Raw genomic sequence first — 21275 nt, 5'->3', positions numbered from 1 at the left:
GCCCCTGGGTAACATTTACCACCCTCTGCAGTTAGAACTGGAGTCACAGCCTTCCTGCCAGTCTTCGCTCTGACTATTGGTTTCGTATTCCTTCAAGCAGTACCTGCGCATTTTTCAAGCTTTATGGTGAATGATCTGCAGATGTTCAGGAAAGACCTTCAGAGTACTAGGTACTAAAAAGTTGGCTGTGATCAGCGTTGGCAGCTACTGTGGTTCCTTTAGTTGCTTGTTGTGACCAAAGAGACCAACAGCCACTGCCGAATGCCTCATTTTATTAATCCTTCCCCTCCAGGAGCTGGGTTTTTGCTGGGCATAATATTCAGTGCTGGCAGTGGCTATCCTGAAGTCATTGGTGCCAAGGAGTTAATGAATTTGGAAGACTTCCCAGATAATACATCTGGCCCTCTATCTTATGTTTTGGAGTATGAAGTATGAGATGTAGAAAGAAGAGCACTGACCTAAATGAGCTACTGGCTGAAGAGAGGAAGGGGACACTTTTCTTTTTTTAAAGTAGTTGACTAAAAGTTAAAAATGACATAGCCCCACAGAATATTTAACTGTTGTGGTTTTGTTTGGGTTTTTGTTTGTTTGGTTTTGGTTTTGTGGATTTTTTTTTTTTTTTTTTTTTGTAATACTATGTATTTGCCAGTTACAGTACCTTCCAAGGCTTGAATATAGACAGGGAAGCATTTATAATTCTCCACTTTGAATGAGTCGTCGTCTTCATTTTTTATTTTGAAGTCCCATCATGTTGTCATGTCAATAAGAAGGATTTTGAAGGTAGCTACCAGTAATTGATATTTCTAGTCCAGCTCACTTCTGGAATAGTATCTTGTACAGTGTTTGCCTTCCATAACATTTGAAATAAGGTTTTATTACATAAAATGGGTTGCTGGCGCTATTTATTAATACACATCTTTGCGTAATAAAAGCTGTGCAGAGCAATATGGTTCAGAAATTATCTTTGAAGAACAGAATTACATTGTTATTTGTATGTCTCATGAAACAGCATTATTTTTAGTGGGTCTTTCAGTACAGCAATGCTGCTTAGCACTTACCTACACAGCACTCCAAAAATACCCAGAATATCATCCCTATTTGAGTGTCCGACTGAAATGCTGTTTTCTGACCTCAGAGCAGAGTGGGAGAGTTTTTCTGTACATAGCCGTGGCAACCCAAATGGAAAGCATTTCATAGAAGAGTAGAAAGCACTTCCTTGAGTTACCATCAACTACTGGCAGGTACTTTCCTCCTACCTCAGGCAATGGCACCATGCTGCCCTTTCAAAACATATGAGCTGCTCTAGTGCTCACCCTTTTTTCTGCCTAATGTCTTGATAGATGAAATTTCTCATTGGCCTTAAATTAGTCTTGCATGGGGTGATGTAGTTTCCAATAATTTCATTTTTGTCTACAAGTAATAAGTGTCATGATTGATATCTTAACCATGTGAGTGCACGGAAGATCCCTGTTGACGTGACACCAAGCTTATTTATGTTTTTTGTTGGTTTTTTTTGAAGAAACTTAAATGCTGTGATTTTTCTTTTTTTTTTTTCCCCAAGTACTCTGACACCTGTGCTGAGGCTATTTTATATCTCATTACTGCCCTTCTAGTTCTTCACCTTCTGTTGTGAAAATCCTTTCTTGAATCCTTCCCTCCTCTTCAAGCTGGCTCTTATATCTAAAAGAAACCTTTGTGGATTGGATATCTGTCTGGGAGGGGAGCAAATCTGTGACCTGAAAGCTTCACCTCCAGATTTTCAAAGACATTAGCAGGCTTAGCACAGTTATATCTACATAATCTTTATTTCATGGTGTTCTTTTGGCCATTCTGGTACTAGTTTGTGCAGAGCCTTCTGCCTACTGTTCTGCTTATGGTTCCCCTCTGTCCCCCATGGCCAGGAGAGCATGCAGGGCATAATCAGGTCCTGGGGACAGTTGCGTGCATAGCATGTTTCCATATTAGTGGTTCTTTTCTGGGCAACCATCTCTTCCTCCTGTTCTATTGTTGCTTGCTTTCTGAGTTCATAGACTGAAGGGAGTAGGAAGGAGCCATTCTGTCTAGTGTGAATAGTGGGCTCGGGGCAAAGCAGGGAATTCACTGGAGAGAGGCAGACCCTAATTCTACAATATGCCCAATTTCAGAATGATAGTTTCCTTAGTGCCATATAGCAGCAGGACCCTGATTCTGCTGCACTGAAAGCTTAAATAGGGATCAGTTCCCTTCCACTGCTATGGTCAGGACCTGGCAGACGGGGGGGGACAAACAGAACAGAGCTAGAACTTGGCACTAGAAGTTTGCATCTGTTACTGAAGGGTAATTGCACTTACAAAGGTTGCAAACAAAAACCTCAGTTAACTTGCTATGGCAGTTTTCAAGGCTCTCTGTGCAGTAGGACCAGAACAGAGGATCTGGCACTGATTTGTTTGGGTTTTTCATGTAATTACGATTTTTGTTGCTATCTGCAGTTGGCATAAATTCCTGTATTCAAAAAAAGGGGTTGGTTTTTTTGATTGCCAGTTGTAATGCTGTAGTTGACAAACAGAGATGTTATAAACGAGAAATCCAATATAGCGTAGTTATTCAGATGCCTCTATTTTTTTTATTGCTTTATAATCTGCTCAGATGCTTAATTCTGAAAACAAAATGACAAAATTGTTCAATCGAAGCTTCTAGAGTTTAATTCTTTTCTAAAAAAATAGCACACTGGTTTTAATTTTAAAGGTACAAAAAAGAATGAGCATTACATTCAGGACTGAATTTTGTCAGCTGTTGCATCACGTAACTCCTTATTACTGAAATGTACATCACAACATAGCTACAAAGAATAATTCTCAGTCTGAATTTATGTTAAAAGAGCAAATACATGTAAAAAAAGAAAACATACAGGAGAAAAATTATTTCTTACAATCATTCTTTTTCTGCCGTCCTGTAGGAAATATGGGTAAATCATTAAGTCTCAGGAAAAACCTTTGGTCTCCTTTACTCATGGTTTGCTTTTTCTTTTCTCTTTTTGTGTATAAAGTATGAGTGTAGTGTGCAGTAGTCACTGTGTTATCGCCTGTTAAGTGTCATGCATGACACATCCCATTACAGATTCTGTGAAACTGGAGCCGTTTGAAGTAAAACTTTCCATTCAAGTGTCAATTGAAGCGTGGGTTTTATTTGCTTTTTTGACAGAGGTTGTTCTTTTACTGTCTCCTAAAATAACTCTGGTATTTGTTTTTATTTAGGAGAGGAAAAGGTAGGAATATATGGCTAGAGGCTGGGAAGATAGCAAGCTAATGGGGGCAGGGGAGGGAGCTAGGAAAGGATGCTGGGGATGTGGGGAAAAGGGAGATTGGGCACATGGCTAAGTGAGAAGATGCAGGGTGGGAAAGGACGACATAACTGAGAGAGAAGGAGAGACTAGCTTGTACTGATCTAGGACAGTGGATCCAGAAACCACATGGGAAAGAAAAGGGTGGCAGCCAGCATTGCAGTAAAGAAAACTCTGCTTTTCTTTAAAACAAACAAAACCAAACAAATGAAAAAACAAAACAAAACAAAAACACCACACCTAGGAAACTGTATATACAAACTCTATTAAAAGAATGTAAGTTTGAAGGCTTTAAGGTGTCTTAAGTAGGAAATGCTAGCTGTAAGGATGTCTGCAAAGGCAACTCAGATCCTTTTAGTGGATGCTGATGGTGTGAGACTTACATAATGAAAACCTAATTCTTCCCAAAGACTTTACTTTCAGAGCACAAGAGGGATCTGCTTAAGGGTAACAAAGGCTGTTGTGGAGAAGGCCCGACCCTTGCCTCATTTATTGTTGATGTTGCAAGATGTGTAGCTGTTTGGTGTATTCTGGTTGGAGGATGTGATGGTGGTGGTGTAGATGATCTCAGGGAAAAAGAAACATTTTTTCTGTTTTCCAGCCATTAAATGCTGCTTGAATTATTTTCTAGCTGTGCCTGTACCTCAGAATTGCTGGAGGTGGGGAGGTGTCTTTAAACCACGTGCAATGAGATAGCGTGTTCTTCACCTTGTCGGTGCCTGACCTGCATGTGTGCTGATTTGCAGAAGTGCTGAATGTATTCAGGCTGCAACCAAAGTCAGTGGCAGTAGTGCTGTGAGCCCAGGAAGCGCTAGACGTTAAGTATTCAGAAGAGGGAGTGGCAGGCAGGGGAATCAGGTCTTGAGAAGCTTAAAATGCGAACCTGAATTGATCTCATCCTTCTGTTTTAGTTCCTTGTCTCTGAGACACAGATAGTACACATTTCTCTTAAAATGACGTCATCAGTGTTTATGAAAAAAACTTCCTACTTTGTAAGGTGTTTCAGAGAAAGATGCATGAAGGACTGTTTAATGCTGATGTCAGAGCAGATATTAAAGTGAGTGTTGAGTAAGAAAGGGGGGTAATTGCTGCACATGTGGAAGAAAATATTTGTAGATCTTTCCTGGAAGAAGGAAGCTGGAGTTTTGTAAATAAAATTGTCATAATGTATTTGGGACATAAAGTGAAAGTCTATTACAATGAATGCATAGAGAGAGATAAGTTAATGATGGCCACCTCTGCTGTGGCATTCTCCAAGCCTAAGCGCTTTACTTTGCAATGGTAATAGTACTCTTTTAAGGTCATTTTTGATATATAATTTTAGTACATAGTCTGCTGCTTTAACCACTTCCATTAAAATTTCATGAGCCTTTTCAGAAAATCAGGAAAACGCAAGTAAATAATGCATTTTATTTAGTACGTAGTAGATACAGTATTACTGTGTGTGTAAACAAATAAAAATGTTTCTTTATTATATTAGCAAACTATGTAGAAAGATCCTGCTGTAGTCTATAAACCACATATGCTTTAAAGAATCACTTTGACTTCAAGTAGCTAGTGCTGGGCCTAAACCTCTGGATTTAGAACAATATAGAGTGACAGTATAAAAAGATTAAGTATCTTAGCTATTATAAATAAAATGAGGGGTCATGAGTTATAGGGCACAGGATTGAAGCTGAAATCTTAAAGCATTCATTTTCCAAGAGCAAGTACTTAATATTTTATAAAATCCAATCCCTTTATAGACTCCCTGCTTGCATAGTTTCCCTTTTTGTTGTTTACCCTTCTTCTTCCCTTCATGGAAGAGCCCACAAGTAATCTTGTAAAATTCTGATCTGAGCACTCACCAGTCAGCACAGTGGTGTGTCTGTGATTAGCTTACGTGTCCTTTATACTGTGCCTTTACCCTGCAAGATGCCAAAGCAACAGAGAAAGGATGTGTAGGTAGTGAATGTTAGTAGTGACAAGACATGTGAATATATACTTGATAGCTTCAATCCAAAATAACATGTTCACTTAACTTCTGTTTGATGAGAAAAACCCCAGCTTCCTAGCACCATATATGCAGATCAACACAACCCTCTTTCCATGTTTTTTTGGGTTGTTGGTTTTCTGGTGTTTGTTTTTTGGTTTGGGTTTTGGGTTTTTTTTTTAGGGGAGTCTTGGCGAGGTTCTGACATCCTTTTGTATGTTTAGTGCTTCATTTCAACTGGAGATGCAAGAATCTTCTGATACTCACCTGGAGTAAAAGAAACAGTACAATGATCACACGTAGAGTGAACTCTGCCCTTCTTGTTTGTTTTGAGCAGTTACTTACCTTGCAGATAGCCCTGCTCATTTCAGTGTTCCTCAAATCTTATCAACAATAAATGTTTCTGCAACAGTAACTCCTTTCAGACCTACATGACTTGGCATTAAGAGCTCCACCTCTTTCCTTCTGTCTTGTTACAGCAAATACTTTATGATCCAAACTGAAAGAAGGGAACCTAGACATTTTTAAGGAAGTTTTCATAGCTAAAAAAGCAGAGGCAGTAGTTCTTCTCCCAGTTCAGTGATGGGTTACACTTACAGTGTATGAAGAGTCTTCACTTGCACTGTAATTTGCATTAGCAGAGCAGAGTGCCCATTTTGTTAGTGATTTCTAGAAAATGGAAACCAGGAATGACTGCTCGAGTAAATAGAATCAATAAAGAACGAAAAGGCCAACAATACTAGAACAACTAATACTGAAATATGCTTTTTCAATTTGAGCTTTCATGTGTTTGTTATCTTTGGTAGGGAATTGTTCTTAAACTTCAAATAGAATTTCTTAATACCTTCATATAAATCAATTGCCTGTAGTTTTCAGTTAAGCAGTTTAATTGCTTAATCAGACTAAGAAAACGTAGTGATTAAAATTTAACAGTCATGGTATAAGGCAGTATCAATATTAGTTCTCACTCAAGGTAGCTGTTTTAGATCAAACTGAATGAACTAGAAGGTAGTATGTTTGTGATGTGCTTTAGCATACAGGAATATCACTTAAGTCTTCTCTAAGAGTTAAGAGCACAGACATTGAAGAATGACAGAGTCAGGAATAAGACTGTATTAAAGCTGTCACAAAATACCAACTGCAAATCAGAGGGCTTCTGTGCTAAAAGAGATTTAAGGGTTGTTGGGTTTTTTTAATAATCTATTTGGAGAAAAATTAACCCATTCTGTGAAGAGCACCTAAGCAAGAAGGGACCATTCTGTTAGAAGTGACTTGAAATAAACAAATAGCAAAAACAGTTCAAGAGAACATCAGGAAATTCTGTGCTCAGCTCTTCTATATTGCTGTTCAGAAGAAATGAACCACTAATGTCATCTTTCAAAGGTGAGGAAGGAACTTGTTATTAGCTCTGTTATGGGCTGATGCTTGCAACATTCATTTCAAATACAGTACTTATCTTAACAACTCAGGTTCAATCTGAATGTGAAATCTGAGTAAATTAATATTGTGCCAAAACATCTGTTTTTTCTTTTTAAAATGGAAAACATCTGAGGCATAGGAGCATAAAAGGGAAGGTAGCAGGAGATGAACTGTACTTTACGAAGTGTTGACAAATCATAAATAAATCACTGCAGAAACAAAGATCTATAGTCTTGCCACTCAAAAGAGAGGCAGTATTGCAGAAATACGGGTAGGCTTGATCAAAACTTATTAGAGGTACTGAATATTATTCTGTTTTGAGTTCGTATAACACCAAGTGCAGTGAGGTTTTGGCCCATGATTGGAGAGGTTCTGTGTGCTTTCATAATGCAAGTAATGAAGAATTGATAGGAACAGGAAGCAGTGTCATCTTTATTTTGGGTTGTTTTTGTTGTTGTTGTTGTTTGGTTATTGTTCTGGACACCTTTCATCTGTAACATCCCAAGAAGATAACAGTGGTCGTACTGGATCAGACAGAAAGTCTATATAGCCCATGTCCTCTTTCTGATGCCACCAAATGCTAATGCCTAGTGAGAAATATAAAGATATGCCAAGTTTGTATCTTATTTCTTCAAGAGCATTCCTTGCCTTTAAATATTCAGGGAGTTAAAGATTGAAGGCAAGAATAGTTTCTATTTATCTGCTGATCTTCAATAGATTTTTGCTTCTCTTGAGTTTGCTTGCTTCCCTTTGAACACATGTAAACTCTTAGTATCCACAACAAAAAAAAATTATTCACATAAATGTTTATGAGGGTTGTTGCTGTGAAAAGAAATTATGATTGATTACCCGTTACTTTCTGTTTCTCTTACAGCAAGATGTGAACCCAACTAGTAGCTTCCTGCTCCTTCCTGTGGGACTGCTTTTTCGCAGGGGGGCCAATTAAGCATGTGGTAGAAGAACCATTACATTTTTTTTATTTTAATAACATTAACCTCAGTGTTTCAAAATCTGATTTTAGTTTTCTGCTCTGAAGTAAATACCTTAGTATGTATCACTATCCACATTGAGGATTGACATACGTTAAAGGTTGAGCGAACGAACTGACAAGCAGCTCTGATTAACTGTGTGATAATATGCATGAAGTTTTACAAATTATATAAATATTGAAGTAATTGATTGCCATAAGTCATAACCAAATTTCCCTCTTAATGCGGAGGAATTACTGGTCCACAGTCAGACTGTGCAAAGACTAAAGGCGGCAAAAATATTTCATGAAAAATAGGATACAGGGCAGAATACAGACACAAGTGTTCACTCTTGATACAGAAGAAACAAAAAGTTAGTATAATTGCATAGATGCTAAAAGTTTTTTATGTAAGGTAATCATTGAACATGAGAGCTATTTTCTTACACAGTTGGTCAACCTGAAAAAGTTAAACTGCAGCACTAGCCACTGTAAAAAGGCAAAATAAGATGTTCTGATACTGCTAGAGAAATCTGGCAGAGCTACTTAATATCCTTGAAACCGTTCAAAATGTTTGTGTGCGTTTGTTCTTAGTGTTTATGAGACTGGCTTTTATTGTAGTTGGAGCAAAAGCTTATAATTTCAAGAATATTAGTGGTACTCATTATTTAATTTTAAGAATCTGCTGAAGGGCTAGTAACACAAGTAGTAGTATCTAATTTTTATATTCTCGTAGCATTTAGAAATGCAGCTGAGAAGCAACATGATTGCAAAGAATGAAGTTTTATACCTTTATGTTGTATGACTGTGTGTATTATATAGCCAAATATATTTGCCTTCATGTGTAAGTAAACTGTGTGTTTATGGACAATATCTGGGTTTTGAGGGCAGAAAGAGATTGATGTGCTATCCTTTTAGTATTAAATAAGCCAAATATAAAATTCAAAATGAGATTACTAGAAAGGAAGACATTTATTGTTGCAAATGATTCAGGGTATTAAATGGCAATATGTCATTTGCAATAACACATTAGAATTTGTAAACTTTATACCTGCTAACTCTCAAATTAGCATAACAGAAAAGGGTTAACAAAAATAAATTTTCTTTTTATTTATTTGTGCTGTACATCTGACAGCATTTCTTTGTACACAGATTTATTTCCTGGTTGGTTGATGATGAACAGTAACTCCTGCTTTGCACATTAATATAATTACTTTGTCTCCATAAAGGTGTTCTGGCCAGAAGGCAGGCCCTACTAAAGTTAGCTGTCAGTCTCAAGCAAAACCAAAGCTGCAGATTAGTATTTCAGAAGTTAGCGTTGTCCAGCATATTTTGGATGGATTCCATCAATCTTGACCAAAGAACCAGAAAAACATCAGCAGAGGAGGACACCATTACTTAAAATAAGAAAAAGAACAGATCAAAAAAGAACAAATCAAAACACACTACTTGGAAAGTGTTCTTTTAAAAATATGTAAATACTTGTTAATTTTTTTAAAATGCCATAGAACTAGGAAAAGAACGCAGTGAAAATTTGCTGTAACATAGATAAGTGACTTCCAAAATGATTTTTTTTTTTATCTGGACTGCACTCACCACAGACACATGCAAGATAAAAAATAACTTGGGGAAAACACTGTAACAAAACTACTCTTGTGAGCTGCAGTTAGCAGAGGTGCTCTTGCCTCAGAAAGTTCACATGATGATGTGCTTAAAGCATGAGGTAGTATTTCAAAACTACTGATAATCTGCAATGATGCATCTTTGTGCTGCTTATACTTCTAAAGCTATTACTTCTTTCCAGACCTTTGATTCCTTGAATAAGTAAAACCAGAGCTTTCAAAGACTAAACAGGTTCCTATTGCAAGGCATATTAAACACATTCATTTATTCTTACTCCTTTAGCAGGACTGAGGGGCAACCAAAGATGGCTCTCTGGATTGCTAAAATAATAAAGAGCTTTTTTTAACCTACAAATCACTACTTTGAATCCACCACAGGCTGAACTTACTAACATCTGATGCTCGTGCTGTAACTTACATAAAATGAGTTAATGTTGTCTGACTCTCTGTGGGCAGGTATGTGTGATGCTAGAGTATGGTGCCAGTAGAGTACAAAGATCGAAAGACAGATACTCAGCTGCTATAAGCTGGCAGTGGAAAAGTGTTGATTTACTCCAGCTGAGGATTTGGCCCCCAGGCTTGAACCAGGTTGGAAATGAACCTGCCTGTTCCAGTTCTAGAGTCCCTGTTAATTTGAGCACACTTAGGCTTTGATCTTAGAGTAAGGCTCCTAAAAGTTGCAGTTGCTATCAGTTGCTTAGGACCCTGTTCTAGGCGAAGATTGGAGTTCAGTGTTAATTTAGGATATTTCATTGTACTGATGTATTTTGATTGCATTGCTGTCTATTTGAAATATCTGCCTGTTCCTGTAGAACCGTTGCCTTTGTAATATCCGATTTTGAAATTTCATCTAAGGATCCAACCACGAAGTAGCGGAAGTAGATCAAATTGGGCACTGAGCTTTGTACCTGATCCATCGTACTGTATCGGTTTTCTGATACAGTTGATTAAAAGTCTGATTATCCAAGTGCATCCTGATCTACTCGTAGCTAGACTCTGGTTCATGCTTCAGGAGTGTATGGAGTCACAGAGCAGAATCATGTGTTTTCCAATAATACTGAGTCCCAGCTTAGAGGAAACCTTTATTTTTCTAAGATAAGCCATCTTGGATGTCTGTATTAAAATGCCATTTGATTGTGCTTAACCTGTATCCAGTTATCTTGGTTGCAGTATCACTGTGGCTGCTGCTTACCATCCTGTTAAACCTGGAGAAATTTGGAATTTTTGATCATAATTTAGGATAGTGCTTTGACTAACTTCCTCAGAAATGTCCCTATTGATTGATGAGAGATGTTGCCAAGAAGAATTGGAATGACCCTTTCTTCTCTTTTGACCCTACATTTCTGCAGTCTGGTACCATATCATGTTTGGGAGCATATTTGTATCTACTCTCCATTTATCGGGCAAGTGAAAGGGAGCAAGGTAATGTCATTTGTACATAGGCAAGAAAAATGGATAAGAAAATCTCAGGAAAAATTTGTATTCATTTGCTGCTGCAGTTAAATCATATTCTAAGTTGTTCCATCCAGCAATTCAATTAGCTTTTCTAATTTGCCATTTAAACACATTATAGCAATGCAAAACTGTGTATTGATCCTAAACACGTAACCAGGTAATTAATAGAGTACCATCTTTAGGGTACTAAAAATTGCTGCAGGGGAAACAAAACTTAGAGATCTGGGGAGGTTCCCTTTCCATGGGGGATATTAAAGGCTAGGTGCACATTTGCTAAGCATCTAAGAATGTAACGAGTTTTCAAAAAATACAGATTTGCAAAACCAGCTTTATTTGATCTCTCATTCACATCCTTGCCAGTTTCTTTTTAAAAATAACCTTTTCGTTAAAATGACACATCATGACATATCTAGCAAGGGAGCTGCAAACCTCTTAAGGAAGGGTTGTACTATAGATGCCCAAACAAATTTAAAGTGTAAAGCAGTAAATCGTATAGACTAGGTCTCAGAGTTAACCAGTATAACTAAAGTAGTATTTTGACTTTATTTTTAAGCAAGGCTGGGATTGTAATCCAGTTGTGAATCGTGTCTGGTAAAACCCCAGAAGACAGCCGGATGTCATTGGGTGTGAGCCTGTATCTTTGCACACTACAGAACAGTTTAGCAAAGTCCTTGGCTGCAGCTGTTTAGAAGGAAAATTCCTTGCTATTTGTTCCATGAATTGGACGTGATTTTTCTAAGGATTCAGTTTTGTGGAAGAAAGCCCTGAAAATACTTTTCATGTTTTAAGACCTGCAAAATAATTGTTCTCAATACTGAAGTCTTTATTTTACATATGTTCTCTCTGCTCACGTGACCCTCTGCCTTCTTGAGTTTCTTATTAAACTTTGCAACTTATTTAAACACATCATTGTATGCTCACGTACCTATGGGAGTGCGTATGTATTTCTGTTCGTGTACTTTAGGCACAAGTTTACAGCCAAGTTTACTCAGATCCAACTAATGTTAGAGGAAGTAACCTAGACATGGAAATTAAACTTTTCTTCCCTAAAAGCTGTAATGAAGGACCTAGTTCACGGCCTACTTGCATGCAAAGCTTGAAAGGTTTCCTTTCAGTTCGTTTTGAGTTATTGGTGAATAGGGGGAAAAAAGTACTACCTGGCTGGAAGAAGGTACTTTTCCCACTCCTCAGTTATTCAGATATGGCAAGAGGGAGGTGTATTCTTTGGGGGTTTTTGTTTTTTCTAAAAACAATCTTCATCTCTGGAATGAGACCAAGCAAAGAAGTTTCAGTACAGAGGATAGTTGGGGGGGGGGGGGGGAGGAAGTTGAGGCGTGTAAAATAAAGCTAGGTTAAAGACCCTATATCACTACCACTATGGATTCAGCTGAGGAATCTGTAATAAAATACTGTTATCAAATTTTTAAGCATTCAAATGATCTTAAAGATCTCACTAGGAAATAAAAAGGAACCTTTGCTGAGGACTTTTGCTGAAAACCTACATAATCCTTTCAAATTCTGTAGGGATTTTGAGTCAGAGCTGTGCCAGATAACTGTTTCTCTTAGTTAATAGTAGGTTTCACAAAATTCTGCATATTCCCATACAAGAGTTGGATTTTGACATCAACTTTTCAAAACTGTGTCAAGACAAATAGTATTAAATTCACAAACAAAGCAATTTCAAAAATATGTATGCCTTTGTGAATGGCCTCTGTGTGTGTGTGTATATATAGATAGATTGATCACAGATATATCTTTTCTACAGGTTATCTGCTGGCAACTTCAAGCAAAATGTGCATTTATTTCTTAAACTGAAAATTAACCTATGCACTTTCTATTTAAATATGTACAAATAAACAGAAGAAAATAGGTTTTCATAACTTCTTCTGGAAATCAGTCTACAAACTGAACCGAATGTAGATTAGGAGCAAAAGATGTGAGTTCACTACTACTTTTGGTCTGCTTTATTTTAAAGTGCTGTAAGGAGCAAATTGTCTTGCATTTCTATGCTAATAGGACACGCTAATTGCTGGAAAAGGTGATTCTGGTTTTGTTCAGGGTTTATGAATAAAGGGTTATTATTGGAAATGGCTCATTTACTCTGTATGTGCCTGAGACAGAAAGTCCGAGTCCTCTGAAGCTTTTGTAAATACCCGTTGCAGAATCTTCCCAGACTGAGATGTTTGCCTGTTTGTAGTTGGCTAATCCAGAAGTGGTTCCCTGATAAGGTTAATGCCCAGTTAATTGCTCCTAGCCTTGACATACAGTTTAATTGCTACTTGGCCAACATATGTTTGTTGCTTACTCTGTGTAGAATTCTAGCGGATGTGGTGATGCAAACCACGGAGTGGTGGAGGGCAAACAAAATAAATACAGTATTTTATGTTCTTTTAATTCAGGGCCAAGTGGATTTGGATGAAGTGTTTATTTAGTTTGCTGGCTGCTTCAGATGCTGTGGCATATCGATTCCTTTTATTACTAGCAGCCATTTAACCTGACCTCTCTCAGATCCAGTATTTTAAAAACCATAAATTTTAACTTTACGTATGAGCAAGGACTGAAATGCTCTGAAAGCCTTTTTATTAGCAGAGCTTTGCGTTACTCCATGTGTAACCCATGGCAACAATATTTAGAGCATCTTAAATTAGAGCAGCTCTTGGGCAGTTTGGTGGTGGTGGTGGGGTTAGCAGTAAAGAAAGCTCATAAATATCTCAAGCATGTAGGATTCACTGATCAGAGTGTGGGCAGGTGTACAAAAGCAATGCCATTATTAGCAAAAGGTATCCTTTTCCCAGGTTATTTTGTTAGAAATCTAGCGCTTTTTTCCATAGTCTTAATGTTCGCAGATAAGGAAAAGCACACACAAAGGAAGAGTTTTATATAATTTATTTTTTAATTGCAAGTTAAATTGGTGAAATTGAAATGTATTTTTCTTTGTTGCCTTGGCTTGGCTTTTCTTTTACAATAATCATCTTCCTTGCTGTTCCGGTAGGCTAAATTAATCCCCGAATGATGCTTAAAGCAATCTTTAACATGCAGCTTGTATGAGTGTTTGTAATAATGTGTTCAGGCCAAAACTTGATGCATAAAAATGACATACCACTTTTTTAAAAAGAAAATAACTGTGAATAAAATGATTGATATGAGAGAATTTCTTTCTGCGTTCACATGTAAAGAACTCAAAAAAAGCTTTGAATTAGCGAAGAAAACAGAAAGCTTAATATGAACTTTTTGTATCCTTTTAATTTGTTACTTCTGATTTTAATCAGTCATTTTTAAAAATATGATTTCAGACTTGATAACTAAGATTGAGTAATAATTGAGCAGCTTATTTCAAAATAGCCTTAAGGCTTAACAAAACAGATAGATCATAACCATGAATTTAACTTAAGTATTGGCTTGCTTTCTTCTGTTCTGCTACTGAAGAAGTTTCCTCCTCTGTCCCACAGGTCAAAGGTAACATTAGACATTAGCCTCATACCATTAAAAGTAACTTTGTTTAAATATTAGTGCAGGGACTCTCACTTCATGTTAAACTTTGGCCTGGGAACAAAAATGTTGGTTTAGTTTGAGAAGTGTAATTTATATCAATTAATCTCAGAAAGTGTCACATTTCTCAGTCTTTTAAAGCTGGATTGAAACGTTTGACCTTATTGGAGGGTGGGTGTGGAAGTAGAAGTAAAGCAATCACAGGGCACTGGAATTTTTTTACTACTACTCAATTCCAGACTGATCAATTTACAAGGTGCCTGAAATCACTGCGGAATCATATTTTCTAAAAACTGGACTTTTTCCTGTCTGCATTGCTTTTCCTGTAGCTGTTTTCCTCCAGCAGGTTGTAACAGCTATATCTGAAATCAATTTGATATACATAAATATCCTTGAGGAGAAAGCTCCTGCTTTGTAGAAGGTCAGGTAGCTTAATTTATACTGGGACCTCTTCGAAGGGCAAGTGCTTCAGTTTGCACCAACTAGAGAGAGAACACTAGCCTGCTGGAGGAGTAGGGATTCAAATGCCTAGGAAAACTTTTTACTGGATGCAGAGCTATACTGTGAAGTGGAAGGTTATGTGAGAGGTTAAACTTGTGTAACCAAATGAAGAAAACTAATTATTTCAACAGATAACCTCAGACGTTCTTTTATGCAAAGACAGGCTTGGCTACATTTTGTCCAACGTTCAGCACTAACCTAGCAAATGCATGTGCCATTTCTCTGAGTGCTTTTGCTTGAACCTCTTTCTTCTTTTGCTCCTAATTCTTAGCTTTAATATTGTTTTTATATCTATATATTTATATATATAAAGCGCCTATCACCATATTGATGAACATTCTTTGAAACCACTCTGACAGCAGAGGTAAGAACAGGAGTCAGCCTGTCAGTACCTAAACTTATTAGCATTTTTGAGACGTTTAATGCTGTACATATTATTCTTTTTGAAATATTAACACATCCTTCTGCAGTGTTGTTGTTTGTTAGTGATACGACTAAAGAAAACAACACCACCAAGCATACGTTTCTAAGATGACAGTAGTGCATTTTCACCTCTTGCCTAATGGCTGCCTTATTCAAATCCTTTCCTCTTTAGTTGGCTAAAGCTCAGTGTACCTTCTGGGCTACAAATTGTGAACTGCCATTATTCATAGTTGAAATTGCAGTTTGCGCAAATATGGGCTAAATTGCAATCATTATATGTAGTAAAATAGATTGAAATATCTGTAAATCTGAAGACTGTAGCTGGCTCTTTTAATCAGAGAACTTGTTAAATTCTCCCATGCTTTGATTTCTCTTTCTTAGTGTTTTTTTTTTTCTGTCAGGTGTGAGGTTGTTCTGTGTTCAGTATTCCTGCTTCTAATTTGGAATGCTTGGTTTGAGGTATCAAATGAGCAAAATGATACATGTTGTCTTTAATATGTGAGTGCAAGATAGTGATTTTTCTCTTGCTTTTTATCAAGCCCTTCATAATCTTTTCTATGCTACCTGTATAAACTAGTATTGAAGAAAAGGCTACAGTATGATCTAAGGTTATTCTACAAAAAAGTCCTGTTAAAGCTCTCCATTTGAAAATCACAAGCTAAATGTTGTAGTGACTTTCAAATTCCTCCTTCCTAAATCATTCTCTGCATTGAATTGATTGATGGTTGAGGAAGTATCTGAATATAAAAATATAAGTGAGAGGAAAAAAATCCTTTGCAGTTGTGCATACTGTGAATCCTACCAGAAATAAATGAAACTACATTAAACAAAATGGTTCAGAAAGAATTGAACATGAATTAATTTAAGTTACCATATGATGTTGCAATCCTGTGGGTAAGAACCACGTCTGTCTACCTGTTTTCTGATGTTTATGGCACGTGGAGATTGGTGGTAATGGCAAATTTTTTATCTTTTGACCTTATGCTTGTTAAAAGAGACACTCACAATTTTCACTTTATACACCAATTTATTTAGAGGTAAATTTCCAAAAGGAGCTAAGGGGAGAGTAAAGCAGGCAAGTCTTACTGGCTGTCTCTTGCCTTTTGTATCTTTGGACTTCTTTCACTTGGGTAACAGATTTGGTTCATTCTCATACAAAAGGTTTCCCTACAGCAGGGATATATTTTGACTAAATTTTGCTGAGGGGCCTATTTTACCAGCCTGATACCTATATCGTTTGATTCTGTATAACAGAAATCCTGCTTTTTCCTTCCTGAACAAAAGTTGGGGTGTTTCTGAAACCGTGCTTGCTATCCTCAGCTCTGCAGGGGCAACGTAAGGTTAGCAATACATGAATTTGTGTAAGGACCCCAAACGTACATATGATCAGTGAATTGATTGTATTTTGGAAATCATGGGAACATATATGTATCAAAAGATATTTTAAACATGCCCCTGTTCCTTTAGAGAAGAGATAACTATAGAGCGAGCAGTTAGATCAGTTAGGTTGGGGTAGGCTAAGTTGGGCATCATGAATGTTACCCAAGGTGTATGTCCAAAGCAGAACAGGCACTGAGCTGTAGCTGCTTCCTGAGAAGCTGTTGGCATATCTCACTCTGAGTCCTACCACAAAAGAAGTCGCCGTGGTGTTTCACGAACAAACAGTTGTTTGCCTGCTAAAAGCACTCAGGTGCTATCTCCAGCATCCCAGTACCCACAGGGTAGAAGACTCATTGTTTTCATGACCATTTGCTCTTCCCTGGTAACACATGCACGTCCATCGTGTGCAGTGCAGTAGGAACCAGGAATGTGTGTGTTTAGCGCTCTGGTAAATACAGAGCTAGACTATTTATAATCTATTACAACGTTGTGTTTATTCTAGTTTCTCAGTCTCAGTGACACTTTCCCTTCTTTTTTTCTTCATAACTGGTTTTTACCTCACTGTATCTTTCAAAATGTAAATAGTAAATTAGTCTAGCTCACAGAAATATGTTCCTCTAAATATTATCCTTTAGGCATATTCATATAGTTTCAGTTTTCAAGAAGAATCATTATCTAAAAAGTAAAATTAATGATAAATATATAAAGTGTTTACTGTTTAGGGTATCTTAGGAGTTGTATTTCATTTAGAGTGGCAGTGATTCATGGCTTCTCTTCAATTCCACTCTCTCTCCACGTGCCTTTGGGGTGGCTTGTGTTGCCCACAATGCTGTGTCATTTGTTTCCCTTTGATTTTCATGACTGACATCTCGCTTTTGGCATGTTTCCTTCTGCTGGGCTATAAAAAAGAAAGGAATGTGCAGATGTGGGAAAGAGAGAAGCCTGGAAATATCTGAAACTAATAATAATAATAATAAAAGAACAGAAAGCAGGTTTACGTTTACTAGTACATTAAGAAAAAAATCTGTGGTAGCCATGTTGGCATTGAGCAGAAAATTAAGGTACATGTCATACCATCTTTCAGTTACAGGATGATCAGTTACAGATAGCATCTAGGAACCAGCAACTTGGTTTCAGCCAGTTGTAGGCAGGTACTGATGTCAGTTGTTGTTTTCTCTCATAAATTCATTAGAGATGTATGAAGTAATTCACCATTTATAAAAAAAATAAAGTGGATGCTTCAATTGACTTTTTATCATTGTACTACAAGAAGCAATAAAATGAGGGCTCAAGAATTTAAAATCCATAAAAGGAAACATTTTTATACGGTGGACAATTAAATTTCTTGTTGCCAACTATGTTTTTGTATTCAAAATCTGGGTAGGGCTAGATGTGTACACACACATACACACACCATGCAGCCCCAGAAATGCCTGTTAATAACTAGTAAAAGATGAGAGGGGTTTTTTTGTTGTTTATTTGTTGGGTTTTGTTGGGGTTTTTTTACCCATGAGGAAAAATTCATGTTTTCAGACTTACGGCAGTCCTAAAGGTCTGCAGAAATGGAAGAGGTACTGGGGGCGGACAGGGCAGGGAAATTTTGCTAGTTGGGATCCAGTAGTTGTTTGTTATGGAGTCTTGTGCGTTTCTCTGTAAAGCATCCAGTAATAGATGCTGGCTGTGAAAGCAAGGGTACTGGTCTCCCTGCTTAGGGAAGCTCCTCAGCTCCTGTATCTTTAGTTGTGCACTAATATGTGATTGCTGCAGCCTTACAATGAAAGAAAAAAGGAATAAAAGCTGAACTGCAAAAATATGAAGTTCTCACTGAAAACCCTGGTGAGAATGTCCAAGGATGTAAACTCCTTGACTGAATGTTCCCCTTCGTAATGAGGTTGCATTGCTACTACTGTCATCAGTAAGAAAAAATCCAATTATTCTTCACCTGGGTTCAGATGCTTCTTCAAGGGTGGATTTTTGATGGTAATAGTGAGAAACTTCCAATGTTGCCAGTGAAATTTCAGGCTAAATTATTACAGTCTTAGAAAGGGGCAGCTAAATGCTTAATACTAATCTGTGACTAAAGGTTCTCAGTAAGTTTTTGAATAAATGAGGACACCTTTTAAATGGTAGAACACAGGAAGATAACAGATGAAATTTAACTTTCTTTGCCAGTGGGGGAGAAATACAGTTAATCTTTGCCATTTTATACTGTCCTTTAAGGTAACACATTATTTTTTGATGTTAGGCAATGAAGTGGCCATAAGCCAATTCTATTTCTTTTGGGAGCATTAGAAAAAAAATTCAGTTTTCCAAGGTAGTGGTGTTCTGAATTTACTTGGTAGCTAAAGAGTGCTCCATTTAGTTTCTTTTTTCCTCTTTTTAGTAGCAAACTGAAAATACTACATGAAAGTCACTGTAAGTGTTCTCTTTAAAATATCAAAAACCAGGAAGTTATTGCTAGTTATTACTAAAATTAATTCCTCAGGGGGACTTTCATGTAAGGACAAAATAGCAAAATAAAGACTATTTATACAGAAAGAAACATACTTTGCCAATAACTCTGAGTTTCTCATGCAATTGTTTAAGGTAAGTATTGGTCAAGGAACCTTCTGTTGGTGACCCTGACTGAACTAGATAGTACGTGACCGGGTGCCTAAAAACTGCATCACCGTGTGTGCAGGGGAGACTGCAGCGAGGCTGAGCAGACAGCTTGTTTTCTGGTACGTGTAACATTTGAGCGTGTCACTCCAAACCTTAGGTGTTGGCTTGGATTTTCTTAGGAATGGCCTTCATATGTTAAGAGTAGTCTTCCAGTCCGAGTAATTGGCTTGGCTTTATGCAAGACAGGCTCTAACAGGCATTTAACCTGAGACTTTTTTTTTCAGGTAATAGAGCTTAGGGCACTAATTTAGTGTAGAACAGCTTGTACTGGGATGTGTATATAAACACCTTTGTGCTGGCTTTTGACACAGCTGTTTCAGGTAGCTGGGTAGCTGCAGCAGCCTGGAAATCAGCATTGGCTGCAAAACCTCCCTGAGCCATGGACGCCAGCTGATCCCGGTGCCCTGCGGTCTGCGGCCATGCAGAGCCGTGGCCCTTTGCAGCGACTGCGCTGCCCGCTTCTGGAGGTGGGGGCTGTGGCCATCGCTTCCTTGCAGATGCTGTAGTCACCTTTAAACCATCCCCCAGTGGATGCCACTCCTTGGAGGCTCCGCAGGCGGTGCACTGGGTGCCTGCTGCCCACAGAGGTGGGAGCTGTAGTCCCTGGCATGCCTTCGCCCACCTCCGCCCAGGCAGCCCTCGGCTTAGGCCTGTGACCCAGCTGAGAGCTCTTCTTTCCCTGGGCCGCTGCAGCCTGCCACACTCTGCCAGATTTACCGCTGTGCCCTCCCTTCTGCAAAAGCAACCCATCAAAGCTGTTTTCTGACTGAAAAACATGAAAGCTTTTTCTCTGCAGATCGGAGTGGCTTTCGCTTTGCTGCCTTTTACAGTGATTATGCTTCCCTTGTTTTTGCTCCTTCTCAGCCTGAGATAGGCGCCACAGTGCCTCTTCCTAATGCACAAGTTTTTAGTGATTTTAAGCACCTTTATGTTGTATGCAAGTCATTGCTCTAACTCTATTTTAGCACTTGCTAATTCGGCAATAATGGTAGTCTCCAGAATGGCAATTAGTGAACAAAAGAAGGTTGCACTGTGCGACCAAGCAACCAGGCTTCCCTTGAACTTGTCTCCACACCCCCACACATACGCCCCACCCCACCCCCACCTTATTTTCAGCTACATATCAGTCTGCAGGTAATGGAAGTGTAAATTGCTTTATGTAGACACTACTGATGAGTCTCTATTTGGTGCCAGTTCTTAGCTTTTTTCCTTTTAAGAATTCGCTGATCACACTGTTTTAGTTCAGAAGTACCTGCACTCTAGGATTGCTAAAATCACAGCGTACAGTACTAACATATCTGTCTTTTCTGTGATCTTTGAATCTCTTCAGGCATGACAGTATATGGACATGTATGTGAAGGTCTTCTGTTCTTATATTCTCCTGTTGCTTGCATTAGTATCACTTAAAAGTTGAAAACAAAAGCATTTTTGTTCTCAAAGACAGAAGGCATATTGCAAGGCAAAGTGTCTTCCTCAGCATCTGTATGTCACATGTACTGTTCTGCCATATAAAAACTAAGTAGATGCTACGAAGGCTTTTAAATTAAGCTGTGAATTTCTTTGTTGATTGGTATGCATGTATTCATTGAACTCTTTACCTATTCTACTATCATGATATTAATACTAATTAACACTAATGCTGCTACAAAATAAAGCCTTACTAAGGTCAGATAGCCAAGCATTCAGGGAGAGGAAAGGTTTCAGAGACTTGGGAAGGTATTTGCTCTTTTTTGTATAAAGTGCTTTCTTACGCCTATAAACAAGGAAGGAGGCAGCGACATCATTTCTGTTAAGCTGTACTTTGCTGGAAATACTTGTTTCTTGAAAAAACCTGCTGTGTATGTTGATATCATAGCACCAGTTTCAGCTTGAAGAAAAAGGTTGGATAAGACTGAGAGAGAACTAATAATATCTTCTCACAGGAGAAATGTATTTGAAAGTATCAACCATTAATACAACCTGACTCATTCTAAAAACCAAAACTCTTGTTGTGTAGCAGTGTTTGTTTTTGTGAGTCTAAGGATAATGTTCTCCTTGAGACTGTTAGGAGTGTCCAGTTGGACATTG

At 37.9% G+C, this 21275-nt stretch overlaps 1 protein-coding gene across 9 annotated transcripts in view; it reads left to right on the top strand.

Annotated features, from left to right (window-relative positions):
* Positions 1 to 21275, top strand: part of PARD3B (par-3 family cell polarity regulator beta) — a 437827-nt gene that overhangs the window by 271443 nt on the left and 145109 nt on the right. The gene's annotated exons all lie outside the window — the stretch shown is intronic.

The sequence above is a fragment of the Gymnogyps californianus genome, chromosome 7 (genome assembly GCF_018139145.2).
Source record: "Gymnogyps californianus isolate 813 chromosome 7, ASM1813914v2, whole genome shotgun sequence".
Taxonomy (NCBI): domain Eukaryota; kingdom Metazoa; phylum Chordata; class Aves; order Accipitriformes; family Cathartidae; genus Gymnogyps; species Gymnogyps californianus.
The sequence above is the reverse complement of the archived record's forward strand: the minus strand, read 5'-3'. Positions and strand labels throughout refer to the sequence as shown.